At 50.6% G+C, this 17,184-nt stretch overlaps 1 long non-coding RNA gene across 2 annotated transcripts; it reads left to right on the top strand.

Annotated features, from left to right (window-relative positions):
• The first annotated feature begins 3,520 nt into the window (after positions 1–3,520).
• Positions 3,521–16,260, top strand: LOC144339077 (uncharacterized). 2 transcript variants are annotated; one of them, XR_013413735.1, is made up of 4 exons: positions 3,521–4,224; positions 4,338–4,471; positions 4,869–4,970; positions 14,114–16,260. It is a non-coding gene; the product is annotated as an uncharacterized LOC144339077 (long non-coding RNA). The 2 variants fall into 2 exon arrangements; XR_013413736.1 differs by having other exon boundaries at positions 3,521–4,471; positions 14,762–16,260.
• Positions 16,261–17,184: the final 924 nt, after the last annotated feature.

Below are 17,184 nucleotides of genomic sequence, written 5' to 3'. Positions count from 1 at the left end.
ATTGGGCTGAGTATTTAGTCATTCATTCAGCACATCTTTGTAAGCGCCCACAATGTGTCAGACTCTAGTACCTGCGGGTGCTACTGCAATGGACAAGACAGTGGAGGATGTGAGATTAAGTCATCGCTGTAGAGTGTAAGGAGCTTTATTGCCGAGGAGGAAGAGTTCCCGAGCGTACGTGAGGGCGACGGCCAGTGTCCGGCCCTGAAGAACTGGCATTCAAGCTGAAATAGGAAGGATGAGTAGTGAGTGACAGATGTGTGTTCCGGAGGATTGGGGAGGGGAGCAAATACTCTTTGTATGAAGACCTAGGGGCAAGAGAAACTGTGATTCACTGGAGGAATCCGAAAGAAGTTCAGAATAGCTTGAGTGTAAGAGGGACTGAAAGGAGTTCTTAGAAGTAGGTGTTGGGAGAAGGAGGAATTGTTCTGGACTCATGATAAGGCCTTCCTGAGAGTTAAGGTTTGAAGTAGGGGCATGATCTTGGATGAGCATGGCTGCTCTGGGGAGCATGAATGGGCAGAGGCCATGGTGGCAGCAGGGAGACCAGTGAGGGTGCTGTGCGGTGCGCAGGCAGGGGAAGATGGTGGCTTTGGCTAGCGTCATGGCCCTGAGGATGGAGAGAAGCTGGCAGGTGTGAAGTGTATGTAGCAGATAGAGTTCACAGGAATTTGTGATTGGTTGGTGGAGAGATGTGGTAGGTGAGGAAGTCAAGGAGAACAGTAGGTTTCTGGTTTGGGCAAATAGACTTCTGTCCCATTCACTCCACAAACATTTACAAAGTGCAATCAACACTCTGAAACAATAACTCGAACTTATTGCAAGTTATTTTATACAGCCTCATTTTACAGACAAAACGGACATCCAGAAAGGCTCAGTGACTTTCTCAAGTCACATAGCTAAAAAGTGGCAGAGGTGGGATTTGAACCCAGGACTTTATAGCTTTTAAATACATTTCATCATAAACCTACAGAGGACCTAGGTGCTTGTTTAAAACTCAGAATTCTAAGCTATCCTTTCCTACCTCAAATCTTGGGACTCAGAACCTCTGGAGTTTGGGGTCCAAGATTCTGTATTTTTAACAAGCAGGTGGTTCTGATGCACCTACATTCTGAGAATCACCATCATCATGCAGCTCTCCTGTCCTAACTGGAGAAACCTCCCTCCACAGTCCCTCAGAGCCTTCCCCAGCTACCCTGATTTCTGCAGGCAGAGAGTGAGAAGTTAGATTCTGAATGACCTCAGAAGCAACACAGGCACACTTAGTCCTCTGACTGTGAAGTGCCCTAGCTCTAGTCCTGGAAGTTCCATGAGAGTGAATGAGGTCATAAATCCAGTGCTGAAGGACATTTCTCTGAAAGAGGTCAGTCCTGCTGGTCAGAGACAGAGGCATGTGTGGGTACATGGGGCTGGGGCCTGGACTGCCATGAGTCAGAAGCCTGGCTTCCAACCCCACACCACCCTCAGCATTTTGCCACCAAGATCTGTTCTCAAGCCCTAGGGGCTTTCAGAAACATCTCTCAGGGCTCCAGACCACAGAAGGGCTCTTGGAGATCATCTGGTACGACTCTCCCATTGTAGAGCCGAAAAGCCTAAGGCTCAGAGATGGGTCCCCTTGCCCTGCAGTCCTCCATGCCCTGGAGTGCTGGCTGGGGTTGGGCACAGTGATATTTCGGCAGGTGGCCTGGCAGCAACACATCCCCTAAAGTCTCACTCATTGTAAGGCGGATCTGTGAAGCCGCACTTCTGTTTGCTCAGCATCTGTGCCAGGCAAGGCCTCACCCTGGACAAACACAGCCAGCCAGGCGGCAGGCACCAAGCTCCTTTGTTCTTGGTTCTGATAGCAGAGGCAGCAGGGCCAGCAGGTAACGGAGGGCCTGTCCTCACCGGATGTTGGCACTGTGGTTCCCACGGGAATGCTTCCTGGAGAAAACTGGGGTACTGGCTATAACAGCCCAGGGCAAGAAGGTGACCACCTGGCAAAAGAAGGACTTGGGAAGGTGCAGATGGAAGGATGAAGACTGAAAGCTAGGAAGATAAGGAGAGCTGGGATGCCTCATTTTGTTGGGGTTAGGTGGGCAGAAGGTCCTACCCCTCCTGTTTCCAGGCTGAGGCGGTCCCAAGGAACCCAGGGAGCAGGTTCTGACCTTTGATTTTGGTATAAAAGGGAAACATCTGGACTGAGGTTGAGGTGTCTCTTTCTGAGCCCATCATTCTTTGCCCATCTGAGTCTAGGAGGAAACTTGATGCAGAAGTAAGAGCTTGGGCTTTGGCATCAGAGAGACCTAAGTCCAAATCCTGGCTCAGCCATTTACCAGCTCTGGGACTTCTGATAAGAAGCTGAACCTTTCTGAGTCTAAATCTCTGCATGAATGAAAGTGGGATGAAAATCATGCCGTCCCTGCAGGGCTATTGTGATGCTCTGGCCAGGGAGCCAGGAGCACTGCAGGGGCCTGATAAATGGTCCTGTGATCATTAATACCCAGTCCTCATATCCACTCTGGAAACACTGTTTGTTTGGGGGCAACTAGAGGAATATGTGTGGATTGAATTGGTGCTTAGTGCTCTTATGGCTATAACCAACTTCAGATTCTCTTTTTAAAAAGATGATAAAGTATCTGTTCCTGGGTTCGTGGGTTCATGGGTTAGGGATAGCTGCAAAAAAGACAAAACTGGGAGGAAGAGAGCCTTGGGCAGTAAGCAATGAGGGGATTGGTTTGATGAGTGCTTTGGGGGCTTTTGTAGAGGATTACGGGGAGGCTGCAGGAGAGAGTTGATGGTGGCATGGCCAGGGTTGTAGCACAGTGGACCAAGCAACAGGGTGGGCAAAGATGTCATTTGCTGGGAAGGGAAGGGAAAGACCTGGGGAGGAGCAGGTTTTGTTGTGTGTGAAGCAGGGGTGATGGGGAAGCAGACTGAGAGTGTCGTGCTGGACTGGCTAAATTGGGGGGGCCTGTCAGACATCCGAATGGTCACACTGAGCAGGCAGCTGGCTTTCTCGCTGCTCCCATCCCCTCCACTGGCCCCCTTGCTTGCCCTCTAAGCAGCCTCAACTCTGGTCTTTCTGTCTCTTGGAGAGTCTTTGCATTGGCTGTTCCCTCTGCCGGGATGCTCTTCCTCCAGCTCCTCACAAGGAGGCCTCCTTCTCAGTATCTAGGTCTCAGCCTAAATGTTGCCTGCTGGCTGCCTTGATCTCCTCCCTCCTCTCCCACACCACCACTGCCTATCCCATTGCACTATTTTATCTTCCTTATACTTCTTAGCACTAGCTGAGATGATATTATTTAGTCATTTGTTCACATATATATTGTTTGTCTCCCCTTCTAGAATGGAAACTTCCTACGGGCAGGAGCTGCTCTTGTTTATCACTGAATCTCCAGTATAAGGACCAGTGCCCTACATGAAGCAGCCTCTCAATAACAATTTAGTAAATAATTAGTAATTACGGTAAACATGTGGTGGTCTTGTTGCCATTTCCTCTTTCCAAGCGTGTGGCAGACATTGCTAATAGAACACAGACTCTTTCCTCCACATGATGCTCCCAACAGCCCTTGCCAATCTATCAGAGTTGGGCATGAAGGTAAATCTACCTGCCATCCATGTAGTAGAGAAAGCTTCCATGCTCACTACTTGTGTGACCTTGTGTGAGTCTTTTAAAGCTCTTTGGGCCCGATTCCTTCATGTAATGACTCATACAAGATGTAGGGGTAGACCTGCCACCCCTTTTATATCTGAGCCCCCAGTCTAGAGCCTGGATACCACTGTGAGGACATGCCCAATCCCCCAGACAGGGGCTCAGTGCCGGTCTTTGAGTTACAACCACTCCTGGGCTTTCCCCTCCTGCTTCCCTGTTTTCTCACCAGCCCCAGGAAGCAATGCTGAAGAGACCTTTGATATCTGGTCCAAAAATCCCTTCATTTTCAGATAAGGAAACTGAGCTAAGAAGAAACGTCAGTGGAGCCAGAAACTCAGCAAAGACCACTTGTCCACACCCAACACTTTAGCAGCAGCCATCCCTGTGCCCCAGCTCTGCCGGGGCAGCTCTCAACACCTCCTCTCAGTAATGGGGAGATGGGGGCTGCAGCTCCTTATATCCAGGCACAATCCCAAACCCCAGGAGGTGAGCGCCTGGCCTCCCTCCAGGCCCCAGGCAGTTGGCGGGAGAAGGATGCCCCATGGATTCCTGGCCCTCTTTCCCACTTCCAAGCTGCCCATTCAGAGGAGGTGAGAAAGGGGCAGCCTCTTCCTCCACAGTTGCTTTCGGAAATTGCCTCGGGGTTTTTGGGCCAGGGTGAGGCTCTTAGCTGTTCCAAAGCCAATTAATGCCCTGTTGGCAGCTTCTCACCTTCATCTTCTTCCGCTCCAACATGTGTCATCCCCTCTACTCTCCTGAAGCTGTTCTGCGGCCGGTACCCTCTCTGACAAGAGCTCCGTTCTGGCTTCCTCTTAGGAAGGGTGGAGGAGGAAATGGGTGAGTATTGACTAAACTTCTCTGTGATCCTAAATGAAGGTGCTTTAAACATCTCCCAGAGAGGGAACCGCTTCAGTTGCCTTTGAGCCTGCCTGTGCGGAGCTCTTGTTTGCAAACTGTCTTTTCTTGTGGAGAAGCTGTGCTTCCTTTTCTAGGAGCTATTTGGGGAAACACTAATGTTTGCAGGAACAGAAAGCCAGCTCCCTGCTCAGGAGGACAGGGAGGACCCAGCGGGATTCAAAAGCGCTAATTAAGGGCCAATATCCATAGACATTTGGGGAAAGTTAAAAAATGGAAAAGAAGTGGGTTTTCACGTTTAATTAGGAAGGTGGGAACATCAGGGACTAAGGGAAATTTTTAGGAAGACAGATTTTTAACTTGATATTTAATATTTCAGCCCATTTATTGAACAGTCATCATATGTCAGGTGCAGGAATGCAACTGTGAACCACCAGACAAGGCCCCTGTCCTCAGGGAGATCACAGTCACAGGGAGAAAGGTGAGTGTCAAGCAGTTCCGGACAATCACAAGGTGCCATGGGAACACAGGCGCAGATGGGCCACCCAACCCGTTGTGCCAAATACAACTCTGGGAGAGGGGTCGGGGAGGGCTTCCTCTGGAACAGACCCCGCACAGAGACTTGGCTGAGGCCTGGAGAATAGGAGGATTTGGGCAGGAGAGGATGACGGAGAAGGCTGAGTGGCAGGGTTCTCAGCCCTAGACACACACGGAATCACCTGGGAAGGCTTTTAGGAAGAAGGATGCCACCCCCAGAGATACTGGTCTGCCTTAGGGCCTGGGCATGGGTGCGTTTCTAAAGCCCCCAGGGGGTTCTCATGCTAGGGAGAAGGGGAAGGGAAGTTTTGAGAACCACTGCATCATGAGATATGTGTTGGAGACACGGACAGTCAGGTGGGGTCAGCAGCGGCCACAGCACACAGGGCTTTGTTAGCTGTGTTAGGAGTTTCCAGTTCAGCCTGAGAGAGACACGAACTCCTAGATGGGTTTTAATGTTTCAAGCAGAAGCCTCAGTCAGTCACAATGCTTTATAAAACAAAAGCTTTTAGAAGAATCTCAGTTACCTCTTTCTTCTCCCTCCCTCTCCCACTGCTGATGTAGAAGGATCCCTGGAGAGAGGTTCACTCGGGGCCACCAGGGCCAACTGGACCTTCAAGGTCTCCTGGCCCATCTCCTTCCCAAAGGAGGCCTTCTCAGGGCTTCTCCTTTCCTCTGCAGAGCTAAGGCCTTTGCCAGGCCCTGCCCTGTGTCTCTGGGCAGCACGAGTCCTTTGCATCTGCTTCCGGTGGGGAATGGCCATCTGAATGTCAGGTCTTTTCTCGCCTTTTGTCCCCACTCTGCCCAGGTCCCAGGTCTGGCCAGTTTCCCCCTGGGTTTCTATTTTCTTGGGTTTTTTCTTTTTTTGTTTTGTTTTTTGAGACAGAGTTTTGCTCTTGTCGCCCAGGCTGGAATGCAGTGGTGCAATCTCGGCTCACTGCAACCTCTGCCTCCCAGATTCAAGTGATTCTCCCGCTTCTGCCTCCCGAGAAACTGGGACTACAGGCGCCCGTCACCACACCCTGCTAATTTTTGTATTTTTAGTAGAGACGGGGCTTCACTATGTTGGCCAGGCTGATCTCAAACTCCTGACCTCAGGTGATCCCCCTGCCTTGGCCTCCCAAAGTGCTGGGATTCCAGGCATGAACCACTATGCCCAGCCACCCCCTGGGAAGTGGCTGGCACATGACCTGGCCCAGCATGCAATACAAATGAGGCAATTCCTTTACCCTGGTTTCTGAAGCTGCCACTCCTGGACCAGGCCTAACAGCCTTTTCCTTCAGAATCTGTTTTGTCGGGCCTGTCTGGGTCCCTCCTGCTACCCACAGAATCCTCGCTGCACCTCCTGCCACCAGCTGGAAGGAGAACAGCACAGTAAAAGGAAGAAGGCCTTAGAGACGGACTTGGGTTCGAGTCCTTGACCCCATTTCCCATTAACTTTGTGAACTCTAGCAAGTCACCTATCTCTCCCATTCTCGGTTTCCTCATTTGTAAAATAATGGCATCAACCTCTTTGGACAACTGCGAAGAATGAGTGACAGAAACATGTAGAAGCCTGAATGGAGTACCTAGCACATAGTAGGTCTTCAGTCAATGGTAGCACCATTTACTATCATTCATTACTGTTAATTATTGTTACTCGTGCTGGGTATTCTGCCAATGATAGGATTTCTTTGAGCTTGTATCCCCTTTTGTAAAACAAGATGTGCCACCTAGCTTATAGGACTGATGTGAATTCCAGCATGCAGGCAGTTTCAGAGACTTTTTTTTTGTTGAGACGGAGTCTCGCCCTGTCACCCAGGCTGGAGTGCAGTGGCACGATCTTGGCTCACTGCAAGCTCTGCCTCCCAGGTTCATGTCATTCTCCTGCCTCGGCCTCCCAAGTAGCTGGCACTACAGGTGCCTGCCATCACTCCTGGCCAATTTTTTGTATTTTTAGTAGAGATGGGGTTTCACCCCGTCAGCCAGGATGGTCTCGATCTCCTGATCTCATGATCCGCCCGCCTCGGCCTCCCAAAGTGCTGGGACTACAGATGTGAGCCACCGCACCTGGCCAGTTTCAGATAGTTTTAAAGACATTTTATTAGATCTGGAGGCTACTCATGGGCCAAGAAAATGCTGAATATCTAACAGACCCGGCAGACGTTCCAACCTGCGCTTGGTTTTTATTTTTATTTTTTGAGACTGAGTCTCACTCTGTCACCCAGGCTGGAGTATAGTGGCATGATCTTGGATCACTGCAACCTCAGCCTCCCAGTTTCAAGCGATTCTTGTGCCTCAGCCTCCCAAGTAGCTGGGGTTACAGGCACCCGGCACCACACCCGGATCATTTTTGTATTTTTAGTAGAGACGGGATTTCACCATGTTGGCCAGGCTGGTCTCGAACTCCTGACCTCAAGTGGTCCCCCCGCCTCAGCCTTGCAAAGTGCTAGGATTACAGGTGTGAGCCACTGCGCCCAGCCCAACCTGTGCTTAGGTTGCAGAGGTTTATACCACTGTCTGGCTGGCAGATTGACAGAGGAGCCTTCCAAATGCTTGTGGGAACTGCTGTAACAGGGCCCATTGTCTGCCACGCAGTACCATGGGAGCAAAGCCCTGGATCCATATGGTATCTGAATGGTCTAGGACCAGATCTCCCCAGAGACAGACACTCATAAATGATCATGACTCTAGAGTTGAAGCTCTGCTCTGTGCATCCCTTTCATCCTTCTTTCCTTCATTCACTGAACAGGGGTTAAACAAGGGAAAGGGTCTATTCAATGGGATTTCACCAGAGGACCTGGGAATGGCCAAATCTTGGCCTCCAGTGATCCCTCTTTCCATAAGGTTCCCAAGGCTGTGAGGATGAAAATAAACGAGAGACCAAAGTGCCCCTTTGTTACAAGTTTGGGTGACTGTGTGATTCCCCAAGACAGGCTGCTTTTGGCATGGGGTGGGCCATGTGCTTCAGCCTCACAGCCCAGATTGGGCCTTACCAAGGGCTGCAGCCCAAACGAGGAGCACTGCCAAGTACCCAGGCACTCTGTGGGAAGACAAGAGAGAGAAGATGCCAGCTTGCAAGAGAGTCCAGGCTGTCTTCCTGACCCAGTGGGCCTGATGAAGGAAGCTGAAGAAGGACCACAGAAATGTGGGTCAGTTTCATACACTGATTGTGATTCTGTCCCCGTCTGCGTCTTGGAAACTCACCCAGTCAATCCGCATCCCTGGAAAAGGTGGGGCACGGGAAGAGAGTGAGAGGGGGAGTTTCTCCACCTCCGTCAGGGATACAACAGTGAGCATGGTAGGCATGGCCCCTGTTTTCAGGGAGCTTACAGTCCAGCAGGGGCGATCGTCACGGACATGATTTGGTTATTGCAAGGTAAGAAGTCCTATGCTGGAAAAGCATGGGAGCCTATGAAAGCATGCTTGGGAGGCCAGGCAAGGCTGTGCCGAGGAACGACTGTGGAGGCTGAAATGTTAAGAATGACTTACCCTGGCCGGGCACAGTGGCTCACGCCTGTAATCCCAGCATTTTGGGAGGCCAAGGTGGATGGATCACCTGAGGTCAGGAGTTGGAGACCAGCCTGGCCAACATGGTGAAACCCCATCTCTACTAAAAATACAGAAATTAGCTGGGCATGGTGCTGGGCACCTGTAATCTCTGCTACTTGAGAGGCTGAGACAGAAGAATCGCTTGAACTAGGCAGGCAAAGTTTGCAGTGAGCCGAGATTGAGCCATTGTACTCCAGCCTGGGTGACAAGAGCGAAACTCTGTCCAAAAAAAAGGCTTACCTGGGCAAGGCAAAGTTGGGGGAGTGGACAGGGAAGGAAGAGGCTGACAGAATCACACTCATGCAAGGAAAGAATGAGCTACTGATGCTTTCTCACCTGAGAAGGCTTCCCTGCCCCTAAATGCCATGATGCCCAGGCTCTGTCCTCAGGCCTTTGCCAGCCTCACACTATACCATGCCGTTGGGGGATACCAGCTCCACCTATGGCTCTTTCTCATGCTCCACACCCCATGGACCCACTGAACCCTAGGCATTTCCACTTGGGTGTCCTGCAGGCACCTCAAACCCAACATTTCCAAAATGAAACTCCTCTCTCTCCCACCTCCACTGCCACCGCTTCCTCCTCCTGGGCTTTGCACCTCAGTGAAGGGCAGTTCCATCTACCCAGTGCCCAAACCAGAAGCCTGAGGCCAATGTAGACCCCACTCCTTCCTCCCTTCCCAGTCCTATGAGTTCTCAGTCGTGACAGATTTCTTCTCACACTCTCTGGCATCTACTGATTCATGTCCTCCTGTCATCCTAGCTACTTCCTTGGGACAGGCTAGTCCTTTCCTCTCTTGCCTGTTTAACTGTAGTGACTTTCTAACAGGTCCCCAAACTCTTAACCACTATATTATTCTGTTAAATTACAATTTGTGATCAAATGAGGTGTCCTCACCAGGCAGCCATCCCTGGTTGGATGGGGAGCAAACACCGTGATTAAGAATGTAGTGCTGCAGTCAAGCTAGTTGGGTTAAGTACTGTCACTCACTGTCACCGTGATGTTGACAAGTCCTGCCCCCTGCCCAAGCCTGTCTCCTTACCTGGAAAATGGAGCTAGTGGGGCCTGAGAGCTGCTGGTTTTGTCTGTCCACAATAAACTTCCCTCCTTCTCACCCTTCCTTTGAGTGAGCGGCCCCTCAAGTCCGCATGGTGGGGTGGTCAATCACAGAACCTGATCCCTGATTCCAGGGGCAGGAACCGGCCCGTGTTAGTCCTGGGAACTGGACTCCCGGGGCAGTCACAGGGACTGAAGGGAGTTGGCCCTGGGTCGGCAGAGCAGCAGGCCTCGGTCCTGCGCCCGTTTATCCCGAAAGCGGCTGTTCATCTTTTCCTTCAACTATCCCGTGTCCTTCCAACATTTTCTCTCTCTGCCTCCCTTTCTCTCCTCAGTCTCTCTTCTTCTCTTTCCCTCCCACCCTCTCTCTCTTTCTCTGCTTAATTTAGGGCCTGTTTCTGATTCTAAATCCTAACATCTACAAGATAGCACATGTGGCAGGAGGCAATGGGGCAGTGCCCGGGGAGCCTGGTTCCCAGAATGTTAACTACTGCTGTGAGGGCCACCACCCGGTCATCCCGGAGCCAGCCTGATGGGAGGAGGGCCTCTGTGGGGCCACTTAGCGGACCACGGTCCCCCAGCAGATGAGCAGGGGTTGGCCGCTGACTTCCGGTCCTGCACAGGACCTGGCCGCTGGGTGTCCCGGTGAGGGTCCATTTGCTGCTGCCTCATGCTCAAAGCCTGCAGATCAACCACTCGCGGTCCTTTCTGAGGGGGTGGTCTTTGTAAACCTGCCCAGCCCAAGCTCCTCAGCCTGTGGTGGTTGGAGATTTCAGTCTTTCCTCTCACAGGAGCCCTCCAGGTCTCCAGGTCAGAATCTGTCCTCCTAGAGGTCCCTCAAGCTCAGTGCTTTTCTCCTGGATGTCTGTTGTTTTTGTCTCTCAGGGCCACCTCAATCGCCCCACTTTGGGGAACTGCTATACCCCAATCCAATCATGGCATTCTAGTGGACCCGCTAGTCACTGCACCCCACCCTGTGGCCACAGGGGTGATCAAGGGACGGGGGAGAGACCATGGAGCTGCCCTCATTTCCAGAGCTGCAATGTTGCCAGTTGGGGGTGCTGGTGGCCATCTCCCCCAACATGGAGAACATTCATCTACAGTAACAGAAAAGAAAAGAAACAGAGAAGAATTCAGGAGGCAAAAGGAGATGAGACGATATCATCTGAATAACTCCATGCAGTCTGCTTCTGGGCCCAACCACCTCCAGGTGAAAGACTGACTCTGTTCTTCATTTCACAAGCTTTTACTGAGTTCCCAGTGCAGGAAGGAGAACACAGAAGAGTAAGGTAGTGTCGCTGTCCCTGGGGGAGTGATTGTGCTGTGACAGACATATGGACATGTGCATGGAGGCAGATACACATATGCACACACTCACAGGGATAACACAGGGGGCACAAAAGCAAGAGTGTGCAACTCTCATCTGGGCGAACATCTAGGAGGCGGTGGCTCCACAAAGACTTCATGGAGTTGGTGGCCCCAGAGGAGTCTTGAAGCTCCATTGGCAAGAGCAATCCTCAATGGGCCTGCCCTTCCAAGTAACAGCCTAGGTTTCCAAAGCTGCTCAGTGGGAAATCCTTTGTGGACCTATTGCTAAGAATAAGCCCTTGTCACACGAGCACACTGCCAGCTGAAGGGCTTCTCTCAGAGGTGGCACAATACTTACTGGAAGGGAACCATCGAATGCGGATGCCCTGAGCTGTCACCCCCACAGACCTCCCATTGTGTCCATCATTTCCTCCGGAAGTTTCGATGTTGGAAGGCCGCCCTGACCTACCTCTTCAGGTTGAACAAATGATCCAATTATCTATGTACGATCCCAGATTGTCTTGAGCTGAATGGATGGGAATGGGGGGGCGGCTGTCTTGAAAAGAAAATGCCAGAGGGAGTCCAGCCATCCACAAGCTGTTAGCTGGAGCCGATTGCCCACAAAGGATCCCTTTGTTATTCCAGGAGGTGTTGTCACAAGAGCTTGGCCACAGCTCTCGAAGCACGTCCAGGAACTGTTCTAGTGAGAGCGCTGGCAGAGAGCTCTGTCTGGTGGCCTGGAACAGATTCTAATCTTGAGGAGACTGGGAGGGGTAACACCCGCCAACCTGCTCAGCACCACCTGCCCCGGGAGCTGACCATCCCATGGGCAGTGACCAGGGAGCATGGCCAGCACTCCACGGGCCAGATCTTCACAAGGAAAGGGCTTGTGAGTTTCTGGCTAGCTTCTTCTCTGAAAGCTTCCAAGGGCTCGTGCTTCCATCTTAAACAATTGCGGGACGATAGCAGAAACAATGGCAAATGTTCCCCTGTGGTTTGTATAACACAGGCTCTCCATCATTCAGTCATCCCCACATTGGCCACAGCAGAGTACCTGTGGATAGGAAATTGCTGTGAATTGCCACCCTCCTACAGAAGGTGACCATATAAATTATCTTTCAAGTCTGAACACCTTGAAGAGTCAAAGGTGGTACTATTAATAATTACACTGGGACAACTGGCCTGAATTGGGACTACCCTGGGTAAATATAGGAGTTTGGGCTCCCTACTTAGTCCCTCAAAAAAAAAGGTCAAGACGAAAGAATGATACCTTGAAGCAAATTGTTGGTGGAGATGGCCAAGAAACGTTTCCAAAGCCCTCTTTTGCTTCATGTCTTTCACTCCATGTTTTGCAACAGGATGTTCTGAATCAATGTTGGCACAGCTTGCCTCAGTGACCTCCGTCCGGGCTTTGCCAAGGATGTCATAGCCAAGAACATGGTCTAGCTGCAGTTCTCTGTGCAACTATTCTCCCAAAAGGTTGTTAGGGACGGTATAAAGAATATAGGCTTGTGGCCGAGAGCGGTGGCTCACGCCTGTGGTCCCAGCACTTTGGGAAGCCAAGGCGGGTGAATCACCTAAGGTCAGGAGTTCAAGACTAGCCTGGCCAACATGGTGAAACCCTGTTTTTACTAAAATAAAAAATATATATACAAAAATTAGCAGGGCATGGTGGCGAGCACCTGTAGTCCCAGCTACTCAGGAGGCTGAGGCAGGAGAATCATTTGAACCTGGGAGACAGAGGTTGCAGTGAGCTGAGACTGTGCCGCTGCACTCCAGCCTGGGAGACAGAGGGAGACTCTGTCTAAAAAAAAAAAAAAAGAAGAAAAGAAGAATGTAGGCTTGTATGTGTGAAATGTGGTGATACCAAGTGTGAGTGAGGGCACAGAGCAACAGAAACTGGCTCACGCTGGCATGAAGGTAACCTGCACGACAGACGGGAAAAGCACCGTACTCCAAGCCCAGTAACCTCCCCAGGTGTACATGCTTGGGAAAGTCTCACGCACGTGCAGTATACCAGAACAAAAATGGTTGTAGCAGCATTATCTGTAACAGTAAAAAACGGGAAGCAACCTGAAACTTCATCAGCAGAGTCATGGATTTTGAAAAGCAGTAACAATACACAAATTAGAGATATATGTATTCAAATGGATAAATGTCACAGACAATTTTAGTAGACAAAAGCAAGATGCAAGAGGAGGATTTCTTTCCTATGATGCTGTCTATACAAGGCAGAAAAACATGCAATCGGATGCAATGTACTGGGTATGGAATCTTTCACATATGGCAAAGGCATATAGACGGGTGAAAATGATCAACACAAATTCAGGACAGTGGTTGGAGGGGAGAGAGGTGAGAGGATCAGGAGGGAATACAGACAGCTACACTCTAATAGTTTCCTCTTCCTTTTTCCTTTTTTTTTTTTTTTTTTTTTTTGAGACGGGGTTTCACTCTTGTTGCCCAGGCTGGATTGCAATAGCGCGATCTCAGTTCACTGCAATCTCTGCCTCCCAGGTTCAAGCGATTCTCCTGCCTCAGCCTTCCGAGTAGCTGGGATTACAGGTATGCACCACCACACCCGGATAATTTTTTGTATTTTTAGTAGAGACAGAGTTTCACCATGGCCAGGCTGGTCTTGAACTCCTGACCTCAGGTGATCTGCCCGCCTCGGCCTCCCAGAGTGCTGGGATTACAGGCGTGAGCCATCGCACCCGGCCAGTAGTTTCCTTTTTCACTTGGGCATGACTCATTCCAGGGTGTTGTATGAGATAGGTCTACATTCTAGTTCCAGTCCAGCCCTTCACTTCACATGGCCTTAGACAGACTATGTAACCGTTTCCTTCTCTGTAATGGGGGTACTCAGTTCTCATGTCATAGGGTGGCTGTAAAAATCCTTTCATGTTTTGTAAGGGTTTATTTTGTTGCCTACATAAAGTTGTGATCTTGGCTCCTTCTGCAATAAACCCTGACAGCAGGTGTTCCACAAAGGAAGACGACTGAGCGGGTGCCACAGCTGTACTGGCGGCCTGGTGTACTGGGGTGCAGCTAGGCCTGGTGTGATGTGACCATTTGCAAAGACACCCCCAGCCCCGCCCTGGTGTTCTATGGCCAGGTGCACTGCTCAAGCTATTTCTCCTTGTTTCCCTCTCTCTCCCTCCCTCCTTCTTGTTTTTTTCTCCTGCTCATTCACAGGACTAGAGAGGCAGATCCATGGCCACTAAGCTGTTAAGTGGCAAAACTGGGATTCGAATCCAGGTGTCTCAGAGATGAAGCACTTCCCAACTAAGCCAGGGGCCCATGACTTTAGTCACCTTACAACTACCTGGGGATCTTTAAGAAACACCAAAGCCACTGGGTGTGGTGGCTCACGCCTGTAATCCCAGCACTTTGGGAGGCCACGGCAGGTGGATCACGAGGTCAGGAGATCGAGACCATGCTGGCTAACACGGTGAAACCCATCTCTACTAAAAATGCAAAAAATTAGCTGGGTGTGGTGGCGGGCGCCTGTGGTCTCAGCTACTCAAGAGGCTGAGGCAGGAGAATGGTGTGAACCTGGGAGGTGGAGCTTGCAGTGAGCCAAGATTGTGCCACTGCACTCCAGGCCTCACAATCTCTGGATGCTCTGACCCTGTGAGTGTGGGAGTTTTCAGAGCTCCCTGGATAATGGTGATGCCCAGCCAGGGTTGAGCTCTCCTGCACTGCAGTTCCTGCATGCCCTGCCCTTTGCAATACCCCATCATCCTTGTGGCACTCCTGCTGTGAATGAGCCAGCTGCCTCTAGTCTGTGCACTTCTTGACAGCAGAGTTCACATCTTTCATCTTTATGTCTCCAACATGCAGCACAATTTCTGGCACACTTTTGGAAGAGTGCTTAGAACTCTGCAAGAGAGAGAAGCTGAGACTGAGATGAGGAAGTTTCGGGGAGGCAGACAGACTTGGCCTGCCCAATACGTGAAGTGTTGACTGAAAGGAAGGGCTGCCCGCCACGTATTGAGCTCCCCACTGGAGGAAGTAATCAAGAAGAAGCAGAAGCTGATGCTTCCTAAGGGACTACTGCCTATGTTCAGATTCTATTTGTTTCTCTCCACCATCACCAAAGTGAGCATTTCCACCTCATAGTTCTTATTCCTAGAGGCACAGAGTCTCTTGCAAGAAGGCAACAGGGAAATCTACTTCGGCCACCAGCCAACCCTGTACGGAAATCCTCTCAGCTGCAGCTCCGTACTCTCTGTAGTGGGGACCTTATTCCGCACCGCACAGTCAGCTTGGACAGCTCTGATGATTAGAAAATTCCCCCTTCCTTGGGTCAAGGTTCGTGCTCTGCAACTCCTGTCATTTGGCCCTGATTCTGCCCTCTGGAGTGGCATCATTTCTTCATCCCACTCACAGGGTTGCATAGGCTGCAGAAATGACTTTGGATTTTATGTCAAGTGAAATGGGGGGCAAATGATGTATTGTTAAACCAGGGGGCAGGGGTGGCAACGTGATTTGATTTCTGATTTCAAAAGAACGCTGTGGGCCAGGTGCGGTGGCTCATGCCTGTAATCCCAGCACTTTGGGAGGCTGAGGCAGGCAGATCACCTGAGGTCTGGTGTTCGAGACCAGCCTGGCCAACATGGTCTAACCCCATCTCGACTAAAAACACAAAAATTAGCTGGGCGTGGTGGTGGGCACCTGTAATCCCAGCTACTTGGGAGACTGAGGCAGGAGAATCGCTTGAACCCAGGAGGCTGAGGTTGCAGTGAGCTGAGATTGCACCATTGCACTTCAGCCTGGGCAACAAGAGCAAAACTCTGTCTCAAAAAAGAAAAAAGGAAAGGAAACAACAACAACAACAACAACAACAACAACAACAACACTGTGTTACTGTGTGGAATCTGGATTACAGGGGAGTAGCAGAAAGAACCCAGCAGATGGGTTGGGAAGCTCCTGGCATCATTCAAACAAGAGATGATGGTGGCTTGGGCAGTGGCGCCAGCAGGGAAGATGGATTTGGGATGTGTTTTGGGTGCAGAGCCAGCAAGACTTGCTGATGGATTGGATGTGCATGTGTGAGTATTTGCCTAGTGTAAGAGAATCTTGGCCTTTATGTGTCATCTTTATTAACAAGATATAGCTAAATTTAAACTATTCATATTTTCATATTCAGAGGATGGATAATTTAATCTATTCATGATTACTGAGATGACTTTAGTTTTGATTTCTACCTCTGTGTTGTTGCTTTTCTGGTTGTTATCTTTATTCACATTCCTGATTTTCTAGATTTATTGTCTTGTTTCTTATCTCTTCCCCTATTTTCTTTTCCCCTTTTAAACAGATTACTGATAACATATCTGACATACAAGCTTTCATGTCTTCCTTCCTTTTCTACGTGGATAATAAGGGAATCTGTGGAGGCACTTCTGTCTGAAAAGAAGAGAAAGCGGAGGAGGAGGAAAGGAGGAGGAGGGGGATGAGGGGGAGGAGGAGGGGGACGAGGGGGAGGAGGAGGAGATGCTTCCTAAGGGATCGCTGCCTATGTTCAGGTTCCATTGGTTTCTCTCCACCATCACTGAAATGGGCATTTCCACCTCACAGTTCTTATTCCTAGAGGTACAAGAATAACTGTACCTCCGGACTCCCAACATCAGTCTCCTCCCCAGCCTGACCCCAGCCTCACCCTCACACAGCCTCAGCTCCCACTGAGCCCCACTCTCTGCAAGGTGGAGGGGTGACCCAGAGCGAAGAAGGCCAGGCGGTTGGGTTCCCAGGACCGACTCACCTGTCAAGGACGAGCGGAACCGCAAACCTAGAGAAGTTCAGAGAAAATCCACCAGAGGGCACTGCAGCACTGCCCTGGAAAGAACATCCCGCGACGGCTTTTTTCCAATTAGCAAAGTACTACCGTATTGAGCACCCGTTTAGCACAAAGCCCTGGGCGAGATGCTGAGATGCAAAGATCAGGGCACAGGTGCTGCCCACTGCCACGTCGGGGGAGGGCTCAGAGCCCGTGGAGAGGGGTGAGAAGGTGGTAACCAGGCAGGGTGTGGCTTTTTCCTGTTTCTGGGGACTTTAATTATAGGACACACGCATACGTACAACCACACAACACATACATACACCAAGTAGACAACACACATCATATGAGCAACACCCACACTCACACCACACAAACAACACACACACACACGCACACACCACACAAGTCACATACACACACCCTGCAGCCCTGGGCACCTGCGAGGGGCCAGCTTGGGCAGACCCAGGGCCAAAGAGGAGGTAGG

The sequence above is a fragment of the Macaca mulatta genome, chromosome 2 (genome assembly GCF_049350105.2).
Source record: "Macaca mulatta isolate MMU2019108-1 chromosome 2, T2T-MMU8v2.0, whole genome shotgun sequence".
Lineage (NCBI taxonomy): Eukaryota > Metazoa > Chordata > Mammalia > Primates > Cercopithecidae > Macaca > Macaca mulatta.
This window is presented reverse-complemented; position numbering and strand designations above follow the sequence as displayed.